Raw genomic sequence first — 6,951 nt, forward strand, 5'->3', positions numbered from 1 at the left:
CAACACGGACAAACATAAAAATATTCGGTGTTGACTGAAGCTAAAGGAAACCAGGCCAAGAGAACATGAATTCAAGCCGTCCAAGTTCAAAACCGGGCAAAACTAGACAGAAAGCAGAGCAGCAGGGGAGGCTGATGGTAGAGGACACATGGAAACCCTGGGGGTGTGAAAATATCCTTTATTTTTTTTTTACTAGGTGGTGGTTACAGAGGTGTGTACGTTTGTAGAAACTGAGCCACATGAGATGTGTCTTACGTAAGTAAATCACACATTTTTGTTAAATGCACGGTCTTGCTCTCAAGAAGTGCAGACACTAGCAGAACCAAGACCGGCATGTGGTTCTTATTGTCATACTAATAAAAGAGGCTGATATCCACGGGGCCCTCCTGTGTGTGTGCCAGGATGGAGCTGGCTTCTTCTAAAACAGCATCTGATTAAACTCTTCCAACTACTATACAAAATAGGCCCCAATAGCTCCAGATTAGAGATGACAAAAACAAAGCTCAGAGAGGTGGTGACACAGCAAAACATGATGGAGCCAGGTTTGAACCCAGGCCCAGTGGTCTCCAAGGCCCACTTCTGCTGCATGGGCAGCCCCACCGCCCTGCCCTGCTCACAGCTCGGGGTTGCCAGTCCCCGCCCTGCACCCCCCCACTCCAGCTGAAAGGAACAGCTCATGTACTGGACTCCAGTGCTTCTGTGAAAGGGCTTAGGAAATGTGTCCTTCCTCCCTTTTCTGACTCCTCTCCCTCCCTCCCTCATCTCACAGCCACACATCTCTGAGGCCATTTCAGCCCTGGACCACCCTGCCCAATAAGAAGGAACCCCAGGGGCTAGGCAGCTGTGTGAGTGTGTGTGCTACTGATCAAGGGGCTTTCTCAACCCCTGGGCTCCCCCAGCCCAGCCTGCGGCCTCCGAGTACCAGGAGAGCTTGAGGTTCCAGTCCCTACCCCTGGCTCCAGTTCCCAAGTGAAGCGATCCAGTGTCTAGATTCAGGGAACCATAAAATGTTTATTTGGAATAACCACCACCACTATTTATTCAGTTCTTATCCTGTGACAAGAGCTGTGGAGAGTTATTGCATTAATCTTCACTGACAAACCTCTAAAATAGGTACCATTAGGATCTCATTTTATAGATGAAGAAACTGAAGCTCAAAGCAGTTAAGTTACTTGCTCACAGTCACACAGTGAGGAAGTGGTAGACTTCGGATTGAAACCCAGGTCTGCCCGACTTGCAGCCCGAGCTCTGAGCCTGAGAATTACGCTTGTCATTCTACCTGACATTGCTAAAAAGGCCCCTTAAGTTGGTCTGTTCTAGCCATGCCATTTTATAGATGGGAAAACTGAGGCCCGGAAGGGAGAAATGTCTTGTTCAGGGTCACGTGAAATGTTAACGTCAGGGTTTGGGACAGAAGCTAGATCTTCACCCTTGGCCTTGCTTTCAGTGACCAGATCAGAGCAGCAGAGCAGGCCACGTGCACCTGGACGGGCAGTGAGTGGGAGGCAGGCAGGGAGGCGGAAGGCTCTGGTTCCAAGCAGAGGTAAATATTGACATGACGGTGTTTACACTGTAACCCTACTCCTCCTGGCTTGCCTCCAGGCCTCTCCTTCCAAGGAAGCAAGGAGCACATGGGGAGGAGGATGGGAGAGAGGAGGTTTCTGGGCCAGGGGCTGATCCTCCTGCTCAGAGGGGCATGTGGTCAGGAAGTCAGGGACATCATCGCCAGACAGGGGGCCACTGGAGACTTGGGCCAGGGCCTGTGGGAAGCTGGGGGTCTGCACTGAGAGTCACAGGCCTCGGTTTAAATCCTAGCTCTGCTAGTAACTGACCCCAAGAAGAGTTGGTGGATGGGGAGGAAAGGACTTTACTGTCAAGTGCTATGCAAAGGTGAAAGACTTAAAAAAAAAAAAAATCAGTATTTCAGCCTGGCTGATGTCGAGCCCCGATCAGCAACCAAGACCTCTGGCCAACTGCCTAAGCTTCATCCTCATCTTCTGGGATCCTTCCCAGGAAGGCAGAGTTTCTGCTAAATTGACTGGCAGCTTGGAACTGAAGCCAGTATCTTGAGGAAGCAGGGGCTGCCGCCTCGTTCCAGTCTCTAACTCCTTAAGTAATTTTTGGGCCTCCACTTTCACAATGCTGTGACGGGGTAAACCTACTTCCTGGGGTTGATGAGAAGATCAAAGAAGTCACATTTAAGTGCCAGGCAAATGCTAGATGTTCATGTCGTCCCTCAGTCTTCCCACCTGTAAAACGGGGAATTTGAATGAGATGGTTATGAATCCCCTTTCAATGCAAGCACTCTATAGTTTTAAGATCTAGCAGCCAGGCCTGCCTCCCTGTCTCTGGGCCCTGAAGTTAGACCCTCCCTCAGCTAATTTCCTGAATGTTCTCCAGAAACATCTCCCAGGAGCCTTGTGGGGATGAGGGAGTAAGGCTTGTCAGTAAGCCAAGACAGGCCTGCGAATACCCCAGTCACCCCACCCTCAGGGCTCCTGGGGAAAGGGCCAAAGCCCCAGGCCCTAGTGCCAGTGCCAACCTCTGACAGTGGGGTTCAATCGGCACTGATTGTTCATTAAACTTTGCCCGCCCGCACCCCACCTCTGCCCCCGTAACAGCCATAACTCTTTGAAGGACAGGGGAGTCTGTCCTTATTTTAATCTCTCCAAAGCTTAGTTCCTAGGAAGCATTCCATTCCACTAACTGTTGCCACAGGAAGTTCAAATGCCACCTCTTCTGGGAAGCCTTCTTTGATACACACCCATGTCCAGGCTGACCCTGGAGCTGCATCCCTAGGTTGGTACTTACCATTTTCTACCTCATTTCAGAGGCGTTTGGGAACTTGGCCTTTCCCTTCCATTAGATTGAAGTTTCTTGAGGCCATGAGTTCTGCTGGTTATATATATATGAGGATACAGGAAGGAATGTCAGTATCCACAGGGAAAGGGGCTCTGTGGGACCTCTGGGACCACAGACTCCTCCTCTCTTCACTGCCCATTCTGGGTGTGGTGTCCAGGCCACCACCATCGTCTCTCCCAGAGCCACTCCAGCAGCCTCCTAACTGGTTCCCCAGCCTCTAGCCTCACCCCGCTCCCCATTCTTCTCAAAGCACCCTGTATGATCATCTCAAAATGCAAATCGTCCATGTCACTCCCCTCACTCTGAACTCCTGAGCGGCTCTCCCTTGCCCTGAGGATGGAATCCCAAATCTTGAACATGACCTTCCCTGCGCACGCCTGCCCCTGGCCACCTCCCAAGCCCTGTCTTCCGAGCCTCCAGACAAATTAATTCCCAAACGCACCATGTTCTATCCCGTCTTGCACATAACTGCTCCCTCTGCCTGGAATGTTCCTCCTAGTCCCATTCACTCTTTAGGCCATAGCTTTAACATCACGTCCTCAGGGAGCCTTTCCGATCCCCAGGCCAGGTTCCCTTATCTGCTCCATGGCACCCTGTGTGTCTCCTTGGCAACAGCAATTGCACTTGTAACTTCCTGCTCCATATCTGCCTGTCCGCCGGACTGGAAAAGAGACCTATTGGTCTCATTTGAACTGACTGCAGCCCCAAAGCTTTATATTGTGCCAGGCAGACTTGTTTGGTGAATGAATGAATGAATGAATGAATGAAGCACTTTGACTATGGCAGGGGTGTTTACCTAATTAACTAAAAAGAAAAAACTGAGAGGAAACATAAAAAGTCGTGAATGGCTGCTGATGGTTCCTCCCTCAAAGTGTGGACTTTAGCCAAGCTAGTTATATTGGCTAGTGCCTGGAACTATACGGCCTCCATACCCCTCAAATCCTGTTCCTCCACTGACAGGGCCTGGTCTCTGCAATTCTTTCTGGGAAACAATGTATTTAACAGAAGTTAACACTTTAACAAAAGTTAACAATATGCCTGTTTACCAAAAATCGCAGCAATGCAAGGAAACGTGAGTAACCCAGTTACCAGCACAGACGCTGGCTGCCCAGGGAAAGGCACTCCTATGCTCTGGGAACCCCACACAGACTGTCAGGGGCCATGTGGCTGGCCTCCCATCTTCAAATCAAACGTTCCTTTAAGTTCTTAATAGTCTGTGTTTCTACACTCTATCCTAGGTTGTTGTATCCTCATGATATCCCAAGAAGGGAGCGAATCCGCCCCACTTGGTAAGAAAGGAAGTACCGAGAGAGGGAACAGCTAATCTGAGGTCACACAACATGCAGCATTCAAACCTAGGCGCTGGACCCTGTCTTCAACTCAGCAACTTACAGTAAAGATGATTCCCACCCCTCAGCCGTGGCTTTAAGCTCAGTCATCAGTTTGGAATGTGAAGGAACATTCTCAAGGTGCCACAAACAGCAGATTGGGAACACTGGGCTGGGCCTCCTTCACCCCAACCTATCTGCCTGGTAACCCTCCAAACATCTAGGAGGTCTGTGGCTGCTCTGGCACTATCCTGCTGTGTGACCCTGGGCAATCTCCTTTACCTCTCTGTGCCTGCTGCTGGGTGGTATGAGGACAACTGAAGACGGAAGATATAAAAGGTGTCCTCAGAATCCTCACCCCAAAGCTACACTGGGGGGGGGGGGGGGGGGGGGATCCATTTGAGGCCCTTAGGAACAGCGCTGACTCCTGGTCAAGGGGTTAGAGACCTGGGTGGGGAACTGGGGACAGTCAGGGAGATCCAGCCAGGACAACAGGAAACAGCACACACACTTTCCAAAAGAGCCCTGTTAGGAACTGGAGGCCAGGGGAAACTTGGCCATGCTGAAGGGAGGGAATGCAGGACTTGTTTAAAACCCATAGAGAGCAGGAGATGGAAGGAATAAACACTTTAGCAGCCCTGAATCACCCCACCTCAGGAATGAGCACACGGACTGGTGTTTAGGGGAAACCAAAATGACAGTCAGCCGTCAGCCGTCAGCCTCCACCCCACCCACACGTGGTGGGTCAACAATCTACAGTGCAGCTCCAACTCCTCAGCCAGACTAAGCCTTTGACGACCTGGCACCAGCAGCGTCCCTTGCCCACTTTCTCTCCTCTGTCCTGGCTCTTTCATGCCCTGGTACCAGGCAAGCCCCATTCCGGCCTTTCCAAGAGCATTCCCCGTGCTCACATGTCTGGTCCTCTGCCCACATAGCTCTCCCCACCTCGATGTTCTTTCCGACTCAGCTGTCACCTGCTCAGTGAAGCTTTCTCTTATCTCTCCAGCCAGGAGGGATCCCTGGCCTGGCCTGATATCTTTGCTCTCCCAAAGACATGCCACGTAGCCTGAGGGTCCATGCAGACATCTATGGACTGGTAGACGTTTCCTTAACACAGTTTTTATGACACTTTGTTCCTTCCAAGCACAGGGCTTGGTATATCCTAAGTCTTCCATAAACCTTTCTTGAATGAAGAACAAATGAATGATTCTGTAAGTATCACTGACTCCTTCTTCTTCTCCCCACAACCATGATAAACTTTAATCCTTCCTGCAGACTAACAGATATGTTAGATGTCAGGCAGAACTTCTCAACGTGAGCTTAAGGGTGAACAAGAAAGGAAACTAAGCTGTGTTTTGAGCAAAGCACTCTCAGGGGTTATCTCGCCAAATCCCCACATCATCCCTGCAAGATAAGACTTACCATCTCATTTCGCAGACAAGGAAACTGATACTCGGGGGTGAGGCTACAATTTGATCAAAGTTCCTGTCTGTTTGATATCAAAGCCTGGAGTCTTCTTGACAGATTAGGGGGCTTCTCAGGTTGTGAGGCTCCGAAAAGTGTCACCAAGGCAAGGTGGCCTCTCTTTGGTAGTTTTTAAGGAGAAAAAAGTTCTCTTTCTGAGTAACAGGTCAGGGTGGGCTTGGAGGCAGAGTAAATAACATGACCTCAAAGTCTCATCCCCTTTTTGGAGACCTTAAGTCAAGTGCCGATCAACAAGGAGTGAGCTCACTGAAACTGCCCCAGCAGAGCATTCCAGGAGAGGGATTCCTGACCAAAACGGTAGGTTGGATCCAAGATGGTCTCTAAGGACTTTTGAGTATGCAGTCAAGCCATAATTTCATTATTATTGACTCTGGACAGGCAAGTGATGGTGGAAGGCAGGGTAGATACTAGTGGGGTGAGGGAAGAGGAAAGGGGTGTTAGAAGGGGACCCCAGCTCTGGGCAAAGTAGGGGTTGGGCCTGAGGAGTCACTGGGGGACTCTTCGTGTCTACAGGGGGTCCCATCCTGCCCCCACTTTGGCCCCCTTAGGCTTCACAGCATTGTCACAGAGAAGTGGTAATGGCTGTATCTCTGAGACTGGCAGCCACCATCACTGATACATACCCTCCTCTGGCCCTGCATGGTGACTTGTACCCAGTTAAGAGGGCACAGAACAGGACTAGGAGAGAATCAGAGGGGTCTGTCCATGGGGAAAGAAACTCAAGAAAAGTAGGTGGCTTGGCCCCCATGATGGAGGAGTGTCAACAGGCCCTAGAGAGATGATTAAAGTCTTGGCTTTCCTTCTAGAGACAAGCCCCCTCCCTAAAACAGCTCTCAACAAGCCCAGCCTGGGGTTTCTCCCCTGGGGCTTCAGAAGCCCCCATGAAATCTCCCTCTCCAGCTCCCTTCTTGATGTCATTGCCTAGCCCTTCCTCTAAGACCTCATTCCTGGGAGATGCTGGGGAGATCAGATGGCTGGGCACATGGTCTCCAATTGTCCCCTGGTCTCTGACAGCGACCAACCGGGCTGCTCAGCCTCCTCCACTCTCCAACCCCTTAAGCCATAGTGGGATCGGTAGTCCCAGATAGAGCGCCCGAAGGCGATCGACGCGGCCTCTCGCGGTGCTCCAAGCCGAAAGTCACCCCGGATCCACCTGGCGTCCCGAGACGCTCAGGTGCGACTGGATCCAGCCGCTGCAGAACTGCCCCTGACCCCCGCTCCGGACCCAGCCCGCACGATCAGGGTCTCCAAGCTCAGACGGGTCCCGGGACTTTCG

General features: G+C 51.2%; 1 long non-coding RNA gene across 1 annotated transcript; it reads right to left on the minus strand.

Annotated features, from left to right (window-relative positions):
• Positions 1-991: 991 nt before the first annotated feature.
• LOC111738178 lies at positions 992-6,945 on the minus strand. The gene is made up of 2 exons (XR_002779721.1): positions 2,812-6,945; positions 992-2,249 (listed from the first exon to the last, which is right to left on the minus strand). It is a non-coding gene; the product is annotated as an uncharacterized LOC111738178 (long non-coding RNA).
• Between the last annotated feature and the right edge of the window lie 6 nt (positions 6,946-6,951).

This window comes from Pteropus vampyrus, unplaced genomic scaffold (genome assembly GCF_000151845.1).
Source record: "Pteropus vampyrus isolate Shadow unplaced genomic scaffold, Pvam_2.0 Scaffold36, whole genome shotgun sequence".
Classification (NCBI taxonomy): domain Eukaryota; kingdom Metazoa; phylum Chordata; class Mammalia; order Chiroptera; family Pteropodidae; genus Pteropus; species Pteropus vampyrus.